The sequence below is a fragment of the Rhinopithecus bieti genome, unplaced genomic scaffold, assembly GCF_001698545.2.
Source record: "Rhinopithecus bieti isolate Rb0 unplaced genomic scaffold, ASM169854v2 scaffold_2453, whole genome shotgun sequence".
In the NCBI taxonomy this organism is placed as follows: domain Eukaryota; kingdom Metazoa; phylum Chordata; class Mammalia; order Primates; family Cercopithecidae; genus Rhinopithecus; species Rhinopithecus bieti.
Genome location: NW_016804447.1, coordinates 6,498,845 through 6,513,646, shown reverse-complemented (window position 1 = coordinate 6,513,646; position 14,802 = coordinate 6,498,845). Strand labels below are relative to the sequence as shown.

The window sequence follows — 14,802 nt, the reverse complement described above, 5'->3', positions numbered from 1 at the left end:
GGTTATTAGAGTGGTTCTCATTGAGAAGGGGAACCAAATATTCCTTGTTGCTCTCCTTCAGGATATGCTCTTGAATATTTCTTCCACTGAAGGTTTCCTGGAAATGGCGAATCCAGTACAACAAAGCAGGTGGAATGGGGTAGTGAGTTGGCCGTCCAAAAGAAAGTCTGACTGCCTCTGCTTGGTTCACCAGTGGCCAGCTAGGAATACCACAATCATTATTACAGATCATTCTTGTTAACTCATAGTCCTGAGATCTCACTCAGGTCTCTAGCAACTCAGACTGTGAGTGGTAAATTTCAGTTCTGCCTATTGAGGGGCCAGAGTGAACCATGTAATACCGGAGACTCAAGCCTCTGAAGAGAAGCTGCTTATCTGATTTGCATAAAAACTTTGACTGCACTGGTAAGATAGGGTCATCACAGTTTTAAGAATCAGTAAATCAAAATTCCCAGATAAATTATGAAGATCATAAAAGGATTTGTTTAGAGTAGTTAAATATACTCTGTTGTATTAGAAGGATGGAGTTTTACAAAACATCAATTTTACCGTAACACATGAAATAACTACAAAACGTATGTAGTAGGAAGCTAATAAATAATTCTGCTTCCCTGAGGAACTGATTTGACAGCAGTCCAAATAGCCTTCAAAGTGCTAATTTAGTTTCTGTCCCATCCTGCTTTCTGTTATCCCTATTTCCTCCTTGTGACCCAGTATATGATTCAAATAGAAGCTGTCTAGGGTCATTAAAGCAAGCTGTTGCAGAAGCTGGGCTGTCGATTCAACATTTGGCAGACTGTTCAGTGAAAGCCTTGATTTCATTTTTGTTAGGCCATCAAACAATAGCGCCACACTGGCTCTGCTGATAAAAAGGACAAAGAAAACAAACCAATACAACATTTTATTTCTAAACAAAAGAAGGAGGTGTTTTCTCCCTATTCCACACTTTTCTGGCATCAGAAAGTCTGAAGTAGCCAGAATGAGAATTGGCTAATTCTCCGATAGTAACAGTTTAAAACCAAAATTCATAAAAATAAATAAGTAAAGTAGATAATTGTCTTTCTCCCAGCCCTTCACTCCCTAGACTGATGACCCTCTTCTCTTCCTACTCTGTCCTACATTGCTATCTGCTCAGTACAATTATTCTCTTTATAAAGCAGCCTATTTAGAAAGGAAAAGATTCACTGCTTTGTAACCTTCATGCTGCCATGAGCAGTGTTCTGGTTTATAGTTCAAAGCTGATATTGACCAGCATGTCAGAAGAATTTGTACAGTACTTTCTAGTTGTCACTGCACAAAATGGAATTTTGATGATAAAGTTAATCACTATAGATAGCTAAATTAAGTAAAGCAAGAGCCCACTTTGGGTGCTTATGTTAATAAAACAATCCAGACACTAGACACATCTTAGTATGAACCTGCGTATCTCCAAAATTTTTGATCAGACTAATGACGATAATCTGAGCACTGAGCAGAGGAGAAATTTTTCATGGCTGAAAGCATAACTAGTAACAATCAGCATAATTCTTGTCTCCTTAACAAGCAGCAAATTAATAATGTCACATTAAGGAAGCTTGGACTTTTGTTGATCAGTGTCTTCTGGAAACAGGCCTCTTGGCACAGTCATATCCTGAATGACTCAATTTGTAAAGGGGTCTTAGTCTAACACAGGGAAGCTTCAGGCCGGCTCACCCTTATCTCCAGTGAGTCTTTTCAAACACTATTTGCTGAGGTCCTTTAATGTAACTTGTCCAATTTTTTTTTTTTTTTTTTTTTTTTTTACAAAATCATGAATCAAAACTGATGAGAAACACTATATTGGAATCTACCACAATTAGTATTTTGTGGTGGCATTCCAAAAAATGTTTCTTAATTTCACTGTGCTTTTCTATAGTACCAAAATTTTTGATCTCGAACAAAATAAAACAGTAAGAAATATTTATCAGAATTGTATCATTTTCTAGTTGCTGCGTAGCTTAGGTAAAATTGAACGGGTGAGTAACAAATCAACAGAAAGTCTCAGTGGTCATTTCATAGTTGTATTAGTCCATTTTCACACTGCTATAAAGAACTGCCCAAAACTGGATAATTTCAAAAGGAAAGAGGTTTAATTGATTCACAGTTTAGCATGACTGGGGAGGCCTCAGGAAACTGACAATCATGGCAGAAGGCAAAGGGGAAGCAAGGCACCTTCTTCACAAGGCAGCAGGAAGGAGAATGAACACGGAAAGAGCTACCAAACGCTTGTAAAACCATCAGATCTCATGAGAACTCACTCACTATCACGAGAACAGCATGGAGGAAACCGTCCCCGCAATTCAATTACCTGTACCTGGTCCCTCCCTTGACACGTGGGGATTATGGAGATTATGGCTATTACAATTCAACGTGAGGGTTTGGGTGGGGACACAACCAAACCATATCAATAGTATCATTTTATTTGGGGGTAAAGATCAGGATCTAGGCATGACTTTGTTATTACAAGGAAGAAAATGCCTTGTAAGATCAAATAGTAGGGAGAAAGAATACGGAATCATACTTTACCGAAATATGCTAGGCTCTCACATCTCAGTGTGCATATGAAGTCTGAGTAATATCCAGTCAGGATCAGGGACCTCTATCTTCAGTCAGAGTGGATTAGACAGAAGACATGTCCACAGTAGCAATTTGATTTCTTCTCAAGTATACTTCAGCACCTTGGACCAAAAGAATCAGCATCACCTGGGAACTTGTTAGATCAGCAAAATCTCATAATATACCCTAGACCAACTGAATCAGAGTGTCTGTGGATAGGGCCCAGAAATCTGTTTTAACAAGTTAAATGTGATTCTGATGCACATTCAACTTAGAGACCTACTGGAATACAAACTCAGTAGCAGTTTAGAGTTGGGAACTTTGGAACTAGACTACATGACATTGAATCCCATGTCTGTCATTTACTAGTTCTTTAAGAAAGAATTTGGCCAGGCACAGTGGCTCACGCCTGTAATTCCAGCACTTTGGGAGGCTGAGACAGGTGGATCATGAGGTCAGGAGATTGAGACCATCATGGCGAACACGGTGAAACCCCGTCTCTACTAAAAATACAAAAAAAAAAATTAACGGGGTGTATTGGCAGGCGCCTGTAGTCCCAGCTACTCCGAAGGCTGAGGTAGGAGAATGGCATGAACCCGGGAGGCGGAGCTTGCAGTGAGCTGAGATTGCACCACCGCACTCCAGCCCAGGCGACTGAATGAGACTCTGTCTCAAAAAAAAAAAGAAAGCAGAATTTAAGCAAGGTATTAAAACCCTTTGTGCCTCAGTTTCCTTGTCTAAAAATGGGGTTAGTAATAAAAGCTTTTTAATATGTTTGTTAAGACTAGAGCAGTAAATATTTATGAAGCACTTAGAACAGTCTCTGACACATGGTAAGTGCTTTGAAAGAGTTTCCCATGATTCTCCTAGGACTGTAGCAATATCCAACTTAATGCTTCCGGAATCTCTAAGTCCCAACAGAAAAGCAAACATGTATCTCATATCAAACAAGTATCAGGTCATTCATTTATGCATTCGTTCATCAAATCTTTATTCAAAATTTACTAAGTTTAAGGTATAATATTCTTCACATTTTTAGATAGTAACTCATAATCTTTTTTTTTTTTTTTTTTTTTTTTTGAGACAGAGTCTCGCTCTGTCTCTCAGGCTGGAGTGCAGTGGCGTGATCTCCGCTCACTGCAAGCTCCGTCGCCTCCCAGGTTCATGCCATTCCCCTGCCTCAGCCTCCCGAGAAGCTGGGACTACAGGCGCCCGCCACCAAGCCCGGCTAATTTTTTTGTATTTTTAGTAGAGACGGGGTTTCACCGTGTTCGCCAGGATGGTCTCGATCTCCTGACCTCGTGATCTGCCCGCCTCGGCCTCCCAAAGTGCTGGGATTACAGGCGTGAGCCACCGCCCCCGGCCATAATTCATAATCTTAAAAGACATATTTAAGAGTGCATTAGTCAGGACCCCAGATGATGGTAACTGGATTGGACTGGGAGGGGTAGAAATGGTAAAAAAACAAAACAAACAAACAAACAAAACCAAAAAAACAACAAAAACCTACTTTAAAGAAAAGTATACCTATTTAACCAAAAACAGAGTAGAAGATACACATAATACTCCCCATCAATGAGGATTCTAACGTTGTCTTAACTTCTCTTGTAATTGTAATACTATTTTCCATGTGACAGTGGTGGACCGATTACTGTATTTGCTGCCTCAATTTTGTTAAACATGCTTATTTAAAAGAAGGATGTATAACTCAATAAAGAATATAATTATTTCATTTATTCAACTGATTTTGCGCTCTCCATTTTATTTCCACTTAATGAATTTGCCTGACAATCTTGATGCACATGTGGAAATTTTGCCTTTATAGATCAAAAACTATCTCAAGTATTGGATTGTAGGTTTTTTGGTTTTTTAATTTTATTTGTTGATTTTTACAATTTCTACCTATCTACTCTGATTCAGGTACTATCATCTGGTCTCCTGACTAACATAATTCACTCTTAAATATGACTTTTAAGATTATGAGTCACATAAAAATGTTCAGCATCATGTCTTGAACCTCACATATTTTCAGTAAATATTTGATGAGTGAATACACAAATGAATAGTGTACTACTTGCTTCATATGGAAGACATGTTTGCTTTCCTATTGAGAATGTGTATATTTCCCATCCTCTTATTTATTTATTTTAAATTTTTTGGAAACAGAATATTCTATTTCATCACAAACACAAAAATCTGAAACCCCATTTTTGAGCCATCTCTGTACATAATAAGAATCCGGCCTGCATCTGTCAGTGATAGAGAGTACAGTAAACTAAGATGTCCCTGAAGAGGCCACAGTGTTGACAAAATTCAGCATGCTGGTGGAGTCTACACAAACACAGGAAACAAAGCTCGGCCCTTCCACACAGCTGTCTGTCCTTGCAATGACTTCGTTTTAAGTCAGTGCCTCTTCATGCCGCGCATATTCTCCAATGTCAGCTTGGTGATGTACCACAATCACCACGGGGTCTACTTTTCTTCAGTCTTGTGTAGATTTTGCTGCCACCCCAAAACCCAAAGGGATGTCTGCCATGGAGTACACCACCACTCCCCAGTACTGAGAAGTATTTTCGGTGATTCGACCCAGACCATATTTCAGTACATGGTTCCCAAAGAGGAAGGACTGCTCCGCACCAGGCTTTATCCACACTTTATAGTTGGCATAAGGTGCAAGGTAATTCAGGGCTGTGACATGACCCAAAACTTGTGGGTCTTAGTGAATTTTCTGAAGCAGGTCCCCAGTGACACCAGCTTGTCCCCGGAGATATTGGCATCCAGCTTCATAATTTCCCTCACATAGTACACCTGGTCATTGTGCAGCCAGAAACAGTAGGTGCCATCACGTTGGTACACCAGCAGCTGAAGAGTCTCCCTGATGTATTTCCCAATCTTCTTAAACATGACATGGGTCACCTCTTCAGTCAAAGTCCGCATTTTCCTGCTGGGTTGGAACACCAGATCCTCGTACCTCGGTCTTATTTATTTATTTTTAAGAGATGGAATTTTGCCCTGTTGTCCAAGCTGGAGTACAGTAGTCATAGCCTACTGCAGCCTCGAACTCCTGGGCTCAAGTGATCCTCCTGCCTCAGCCTCTCAAGTAACTGGGACTATAGGCACATACCCACACTTTTAATCAAAGTGTATTATCTTTGAGTTGTGTTTCTTGTAAATAGCATAGAGTTGGGTTATGGTTTTTAAAAATCCATTTTGACAATTTCATTTTTTTAAAAATCTCACTTTGTTGAAGTCTGACATATAAAAGAAGTTTTTTTACATATAACTTGTATATATAAAATGTATACTGCTTGGTGAGCTTAGGGAAGATTCGTATTTTAAAATTAGTATGTTCAGATCATTTACATTCATGTTATGATTGATATGTATGGATTTAGATTAATGCTACTACAAAATTTGGTTGCTGTTATTTACTTTTCAGAGTCTTCAAATACTTGTTCTTGCCTTCTGTACAGGGTTTGGAATTATATTCAGTGTGAGAAAAGGTGTGAAGCATGCTTACTGCTTCTTACCTGAAACTGGAACTCGGGATAATTATTGTTAGAGCTCCCCTTAAATCTAGGGATCAGAGTCCAAGTTTTTGAATCTTACATTAACATTTTTTTTAATCAGATCACAATCTCAAATTTGCTTTTAAAAGCTATTTTCCTCCAGCAATTAAAACAGTGCTCTCCAAAACTCCCAGGATGGGCTGCTCAGAAAACTCTTCCCAGTCCACTGCTATGGTTTCAGGAGTTCCCCGCAGTTCAGAGATGCTTGAGGTGAGCATTCATGATGTTGTAGACTTTTCTAACCAGACCAAACCAAATCTCTAGATGGCTAGTGTCACCAAATAACTGCGTCTATTATTATTATTATTATTATTTTTTTTTTTTTGAGACAGAGTCTCGCTCGTGTCGCCCAGGCTGGAGTGCCAGTGGGCCGCGTCTCAGCTCACTGCAAGCTCCGCCTCGCCGGGGTTCACTGCGATTCTCGCTGCCTCAGCCCCGAGTAGCTGGACAGACGCGCCGCGCGGCGCCACCTCGCCAGGCTGAGTTTTTGTATTTTTTAGGTGAGACGCGGGGTTTCACCGTGGGTTAGCCAGGAGTGGTCTGCGGATTCTCCTGACTCGGATGCCGCCGGCTGCTCCGGCCTCCCAAAGTGCTGTGATTACGAGGCTTGAGCCACCGCGGCGCCCCCGGCCTTATTTTTTTTTCAACCAGTGTTTTTAAAGCACTCATTATGGGTCAGGCTCTGTTCTAAGCATTGGGGATGTGGTAGTGAACAAAAAAAAGGCTCTTGCTCTAGTGGTGAGGGGGAAGAAATAAAGACAATAAATATATAGATGTGTGACTGAATCAGATTAGTTTAAGTTAGTGCTAAGTGATATGAAGAAATAAAATCAGGGTAATGGGCTAGAAAGTAATGGGGATGAGAAGGACAGAGTAGCCGATTTACCCAATTGGTCAGAGAAAGCCTCTCTCGAAGGTGACATTTGAGTTGAGGCCTGAATCTTGATAATAAAAGAATCTGGTGAGGAAATGGGTGGCAGAAGGTTTCAGGAAAAGAGAAATAAAATTGCAAAGACTTGATCTACTTTTTTTTCTACCTTTCCTTCTGCATTTCTGACCATAGAATTTAAGTCTACACGAAGAAAAGAGTTTTTTTTTTTCTTTTTCCGCCAACAGCTGGGAACCTTAATTGAAACTCTAAGTGTGTAAACTAAACGTACAAACCTCAAACCATGTAAGCTATCCCAGAATTACACTAATATAACTCACTCCCCGATATTTTTTTCTTCGGATCAGTGATACCCAAAATCTGGCCCAATATTAAGGGAATTTGGACAGAGTTTTAGCTAGGTATAATGTTTTGAATGAGGGAGTCAGATCATCAGATTGTGGATAAGAAACCCAGATGTACTATTCCATTCTTTCCCAAGAGACACTAAAACATTATTTGCATTTAAATCTCATTTTGAAACTGCCATGAAAGTAAGCATGCAAAGACCACCTGTGGACTGTAGATGGCAGACTATACCCACAAAGTAGTGGTTGAATCCTCTGAGCAACCTCAGAAACATTTGGGAAAGACTATGGGCCCCAGCTTCTTGTGTCACAATGATTAGACCATGAAAAGGATCTATAACAAGAATATTTACAAGTGTTGGAACAATGGGAAGTTTCTATATACTGATAGCACTGAAGTTACCCCCTCATGGTAACGAGACATTTGAGAGGCCCTGCTCTGAGAAGTACTATTTTCGTGACTAAAACATCCCAGACTCAGCCCTATAGGATGAAAGCTAACATGTGGATCTTACAGACACTGACAATTGTCTGTGATTAAGACTGTTGAGAGAAAGCAGGTGGAGTGGGGGGGTCTTTGGAGTTCTTAGTACTTTCTAGATTGAAAAACAGTATTTGGTGCACTCAAGAAAAGATAGTAAAACTTTCAAAAATGGCATTTTTCTAAATGGCATGATTTTGTGACATTAGCCATTTGCTAGCCTTGGGATTCTGTTTGGTTTCATCTTAGAAAAGTACACTGTATGATTCTATTTATATGACTGCCTCGAAAAGACAAAATTATAAAGATGGAAAACAGATTAGTGGTTGTCAGGAGTTATGGGTAGGGGCATGAGGTGACGAAAAATAAATAGCACAGGGGATTTTTTGGGGGGTGATGGAACTGTCTTATGTCCTGATTATGGTGGTAGGTACAGGAATCTATACATGTGTTAAAATTTAGAGAACCGTACACAAAAAGAAAAAAATTTACTCAAAATAAAATTAAAGAGTAATATAAAAGTGATTTTCCTAGTAATAAAGACTTTTCCCTTCAAAAAGCCATTGAAGAAAAGCAAGAGGTTGAAGAAAAAATGCTCTTGAAGAAAAGGAACCAAATTCTCCACTCCCTCAATCACAGTTAACAACTTTTGCTCAGGTCTCTGCCTTATTCCATCAAAAATATAGCTACTGAGTGAGTCTAAGACAAAAGTCTTCCTTAGATACATCATTGAATAATATACACTTATGCTTTAAAGAGTAAATGATAGTTGTTGAGCTATGAATTAGTGTTCACCTGTATCATATACAACTGGGACCATGAACTAGGTCTATCACAAAATGAAAAAAATTTAATTGTAATTCATCAAAAAAATTAACATGTTAATTTAATAATAAGCAGTTTAATTAATGGACACATAATGAGTATTTAGACCTGTATTCCACCAACCCATTTATCTAACTTCAATCTGTAATTAAATTTCACTAAAATTCATTAAAATTCAAAAGACATGCTCTTTTTAAGCTTCTAGTAGTACATTTTGTATCAAGGTGGTAAAACTGACCAATAAAACAATTTCGAGCTATATCTTCCTGTCTTATAGCGGTGTACTATATTTCCTAAAACTTTCTAAGGACTTGTTTCATTTGTTTTATTTCTTAAGATGATATGTTCTCTTGCCCATGTGAAACTCAAGGCAGATTTATTTCTCTTTACCTATATGCATTCAGGGAGTTTTTAAAACAAATGTAACTTGTCTTGTTCAGAATGAACTAAATTCAGTGTTTTGAATAAGGAACCAGTATTAGAATCTAGACCATTCACAGAATGGTGGCATGATCCAGTGGGTCCCTTAGTCTGTTTTCCAGCAGCCTATCCCCCAAATGAAAATGAGGGATGTGATTAATGACATGTGTTTCCTCTCTACTCCCAGGAGTACATAACAAGGTGAATTATACTAACTATAATACTAGCTACCACTGCACTAGGTTATTTATATATGTCACCCAACTGGACTGTCACAAGAACCTTATGAAATAAATGTTGTGAATAGATCTGTTAACTACCAGAAACTTGAAATTTTGAAGTTTAATTCCAGCTCTGACATCCTAGACATCATGACCTTGCAAAGCTCAGGATCCTTACTTCTGCTCTGCTCCAAAGAAGTCTTCCTTGCTAAAAATGCCTTCACTGTGTCATCTGTTGACCTCTCTGATGATGTCAGCTGTTGGGTCTTAGTTCTTTAAGCTCCTCAGTTGCTACAATTACCCTGTAGACTTTTAATGGTCTACTAGTTGTTCCATACAAAATATTATTATTGCTTGAATTCAACTCCTATCACTTTATTTTCACTCCAATTCAGTTACCTGTTCATTGCATTACACTTTGTAATTGGGAATTTGAACCATCTTAGAAATCAAAGTCTAATGTTCCAGTAACTGACCAAACCTTTCATCCTTCTGGCTGTAACATGCCCAAACTCCATTTAGCCTCATAAAAACCTCTGATCTACCTGTTCTGTCCATCTTCCCCTTTGTATCAGCTCCACATCCTTTCCACCTCTCTTTTCTCCTTGCACTTGACTTTCTTAATGTCCACCTCTTCCCCTTTTTTAAGCCAGCAAGTCTCAGATGCTCACCCAAGGCACTCAATGTAGTACCTGAGTATTGCTGCTGGTTATTTGGGGTGTTATTTGTAAGTAGCTCTTCCGTTAGCAGGTGATGAATGCCACCTGCACTGGGTCCTCTCCTTCAATACTGAGTTCCCTTTTGGCCCAAGGTGTATCTAGAAATGTCATCTGGGACCTAAGGCCCGGAACAGGGGCCTCGTGACTCTGACCAGGGCCCTATCTTGCTGTGGTTGAGCTGGTATCCAAGACCCAAGATAAAGTCCCCACTCCCCGCAACCCCACTATTTCCTCTTGTCTCCTCAAGTGGAAGGAAGGGAGCCACAAGCTGTGTAGCTTGGGGTTAGGGGAAAGGTGATGCCAGCACTCTCTTGGCTGCCCCAGTGGGTGTGATGCCCCTAGTCCACTCTCTCTGGGCCTAGTTCAGCACAAGGACTTGCCTAAGAGTTGCAGTCCTTATGGCCTAGACTGCCTTTTAAGTTTTCTTGAAGACAGACAGCACTACAGCCCTCAGTGGCGAAGTTCATGGGAACTCAAGTTTAAACCCCTGGGATCCATGATTCCTCTCTGGCTAGGGCTGGTTTAAATGCTCCCTCTATAGGCAGGGGCCAGCTGAGTTAGTCTGGTTTTCCTTTCTGCTCTAACAGGACAGCACCCAGTGGCTGTGTTCTTCCCCCCCAAATTCCCGGAAATGCTCTCTGCACCACTCCCTACCACTGCCAGGATGGGGGAGGGGTGGCGTCGGTGATTCAGGCCTGATTTTTCTATCTCTTCAGTGCCTCTTTCAGCAAGATGAAGTTAAAACCAGGTACTGCAAGTGCTCACCTGAGTTTTTTGGGTTTTTTTTGAGACCGTCTCTCCTTGCTTCTCAGATTGCAAACAGCCTATTGTAGGACCTTGTGATCATGTAAATTAATACTTAATAAACTCCTCTTTATAGATATCTTGTTAGTTCTGTCCCTCTAAGAGAACCCTGACTAATATACCTGAGTTTTCTCATTTTTGGAGATGAGCTGAATAAATTCATGTTTATCTCTGAATGGGCACAATGTTAAGTACCGAATGTTAGCTATTATTAGTAAGATGAGTTAATTAGGACTCCTATCCTTCCCTCTACTCCTTTCCCCTCTCTTCTGTATGCGCTGTTCTCCCATCCCCACAACTTTTGTCAGTTTTTGTCATCTCTTCTGTAATCATAATTAATCCTTGTATACTTTATTCATTGGCTGAATCTAAAATAAAAAATATCCAGTATTTCTATTATTATTGTGTTAACATTGTTCACTTTCCTATGATTTCAAAGTGTCTTATTTTTTATTGTATGCCTTCATCAAACACTATGATGATCTATCTTCCTTAAACATATTCCATCTGTGATAAGGGATGTAATGTAACTGTTGAAGACGGATTTCCCAGAACCATCTGACTTCTTATTATAATCTGGACCAGCTGCTCCCTGGGCTGCATGCCAAGCTGTCATTCTGACTTTTTTTCACCCAAGTCCTGGGTTGGAGTCAGTGTTCTGGGATCTCGAGTTTTTACCTTTCTTGGATTTAATTCTTGTTCTGGCTGGAGAACATCTTCAAGTAATTTTCTTGAAAGGGTGCATGATAAATCAGCTTGCTGAATTTTGCATGCTGGAAAGTGACTTCATTTTTTCCCTCTCACTTTCTCATTGATCGATATTTTACTGAGTGTAGAATGTTAGGTCCATAATTATTTTCACAGAAAGTTGAAGTTACAGCATCTAAGTATTCTAATGAGAAATTACATTCTTTTCCTTTGTAGGACATAGTGTTCCCCTCTGGAATCTTTCACAATGCTCTCCATGCCTAAAGTGTTCTGAAACTTCTTGAAAATGTTCTGCTGTTTGGGTCTTTTTTTAAAAAAAATTCATCTTGTGGTCATGGTTACACTCATGTATACAAGTGGTAAACATTATTCAAAAAAATCGCATGTTGAATTGAATTGTGCCATCAGGAAGAAGAAATCCTATAATGCTTAAAACCTGTGCCACAACATTCAACATTAGATTGTACCATTATGTATGGTTTCTCTAATTGTTTTATGTGTTTATATGTTTAATGTTTTGAACTTCATCCTAAGCAGGAAATACATTCTTTTCTCATCTCAGTCTGTCCCTGTCAGTCTTTCAGAAGACTAAAGGTGGTAATTTTGTGCATTAAGAATACCCTGGATTGAATGGTGCTCTCAAGAGGCCAGGAAGATTATCTGTGTAGGAAGGAGGAAGGAGATGAGCTAAGTGACTTTAAGTAACTTGGAAAATTTTCTAGACCACTGTACCCAGGATTTGTGTCCTTTGAGAAAGGGCCATTCATGATTTTCTGTTGGCTTGTGGGAGGGAGAATGCATGTTTTTCCATCCTGGGAAACCTGCTTCATAGTCTGACTTCATGGCCAGACCTGCTTGAAGTCAACCAATTACTAAGGGCATCCGTTTACCTGTGTAATTTTGGAGATGTTTTTGTCAGCTTCATTGAGGTCATTGAAACTGGGCCCAGAGGAGATGCACTTAACTTTTATAATAAGGAAGTTAAGATATAGCAAGAGACTAAAGAGAGTTGGAAAGATATCTGCCACCTACATTCAATATTTTTTTGTTTGAAATTATTCTATTTGTTATTAATAAGATAACAAATCTTTGTAAAACCAACCCTTTGCTTGTTTCTTTCTACAATATCTACTTTCAGATTAAATTGATAATAACTTAATCTGGCTCTCCTATAGAATTAATCTCTACAATTTTAATGGTTTTTATTTTTTAAGCACTCTATTACATTTGACCTTGTTTTGAAATCTGTTTCTTTTGTTTTGTTGGGGGAGAATGCTGAGAATGTTGTGTTCCCTTAGAAAGAAATCCTCAATCATAGTAACAGTTTTAATAAGATCACAAGTCTGCCTGTTGTTCTACCAAATGAAATTTCCATCACTTTAACAATAGTTATCATTTCAAGATGTGTATAAGAAGATTGAAGAAAACCCCTGAGGTTTGGCTCTGTGTCCCCATCCAAATTTCACCTTGAATTGTAATCATCCCCATGTGTCAAGGGCGGGACCAGGTAGAGATAACTGAATCTTGGGGGAGGTTCCCCCCATGCTGTTCTCATGATAGTGAGTTCTCACGAGATGTGATGGTTTTGTAAGGGGTTTTCCCCTTCACTCAGCTCTCATTCTTTCTCCTGCCGCCCTGTGAAGAGGTGCCCTTCTGCCATGATTATAAGTTTCCTGAGGCCGCCCCAGCCATGTGGAACTGTGAGTCAATTAAACCTCTTTACTTTATAAATTACCCAGTCTCAGGTATTTCTCTTTTTTTTTTTTTTTGCATTAGTTGAACCATAAAACTAGTTTAATAGCTTATTTTAAAGTAACAATACAGTACATGATAATCACCATATAAAATAATTACATGTTTATAATGTAATGATTTTGTTCTGATCATTTCTTATGATGACTGAATGCTAAAGACACAGTCACTGAAAAAACTTACCTATTATACTCCCCTTGGCTTAGTATTTAGCATTGAATACAGAAGTTCCAATAGCTTCCATATAATTAGGAAAAAAATTTGCAAATGCATAAAATAGAAACCAGGGTGAATTCTCATGCTGGTAATCAAATAAAGGCTTTTCACTTGACCCAAACAAAAAAAGTTACTTCCTTAAATTACAGAAACTAAATATTACAAAGTGTAAAAGTATAAGTTTCTGGTGAGATATTTTAAATAATCTTTATCTTGAATAGTAGAGAACTGTATAAAAGGTGTTAAAGTTTCCATACTGGAAACTGTTTAAAAACAGTAAATATCAAACTAACCAAAACCAGTAACAGTAGATGCATTATAGGTCAATTTATAGTTTTCCTCAACATCGAGAGCAAGAGAAAACAGCCTTAAAATATACAACGTTTAGGCAATTGCAACATTTAAGAAATATATATACAGTTTATAAAGATGTATAGCATAATTATTTTAAAAAATCTAATGTCAGTAAGAATTAGGCACTGGTTATAAAATGAATAAGAAAAGAGGGGGCCGGGTGCGGTGGCTCATGCCTGTAATCCCAGCACTTTGGGAGACCAAGGTGGGCAGATCACAAGGTCAAGAGATCGAGACCATCCTGGCCAACATGGTGAAACTCCATCTCTACTAAAAAAAAAAAAATACAAAAATCAGCTGGACATGATGGTGCCCGCCTGTAGTTCCAGCTACTTGGGAGGCTGAGGCAGAAGAATCACTTGAACCCTGGAGGCAGAAGTTGCAGTAAGCCAAAGATCATGCCACTGCACTCCAGTCTGGCAACAGAGCAACACTCCATCTAAAAAAAAAAAAAAGAAAAAGAAAAGAACAGTTATAATACCAACCATTTGACAAAATGACACTGCAGAAAATAAATAACCTACAGGTTTCTCTGATATTCCTTCACCATACAGATTAATCTACAAATCCTAATAATGGAACATCCTTCAAACTAGAAAACATTTTGCAAAATAAATATTTATGCTTTACTTTAAAACATGAATATCCTAAATTATTTACACCATCTTATCACTAGGGCCCTGTCTACATATAAAATAAGTAAAATGAGGAATTGAAATACTGTTTTTAGTTGTAGCTGACCCAAGTACACTGCCTCTCAACCTGCCACCCCTACCCCAACAAAGTGTGTGCGTGTGACTTATCAGCTTTAATTTCTACCCTAGGGGAAATTAATTAAAACTACAAACCAAAAAATAGCATTAACTAGGTTTTTTGGTTTGTATTGGTTTTTAAGTGTTATAAAAACAAGGTGGATAAAGAAA

General features: G+C 38.7%; 1 long non-coding RNA gene and 1 pseudogene across 1 annotated transcript in view; one reads left to right on the top strand and one right to left on the bottom strand.

The window, feature by feature from the left end:
* LOC108527249 (uncharacterized) overlaps positions 1 to 14,802 on the top strand; it is a 42,694-nt gene that overhangs the window by 11,349 nt on the left and 16,543 nt on the right. The window lies entirely within an intron of this gene.
* LOC108527247 (60S ribosome subunit biogenesis protein NIP7 homolog pseudogene) lies at positions 4,973 to 5,511 on the bottom strand (annotated as a pseudogene).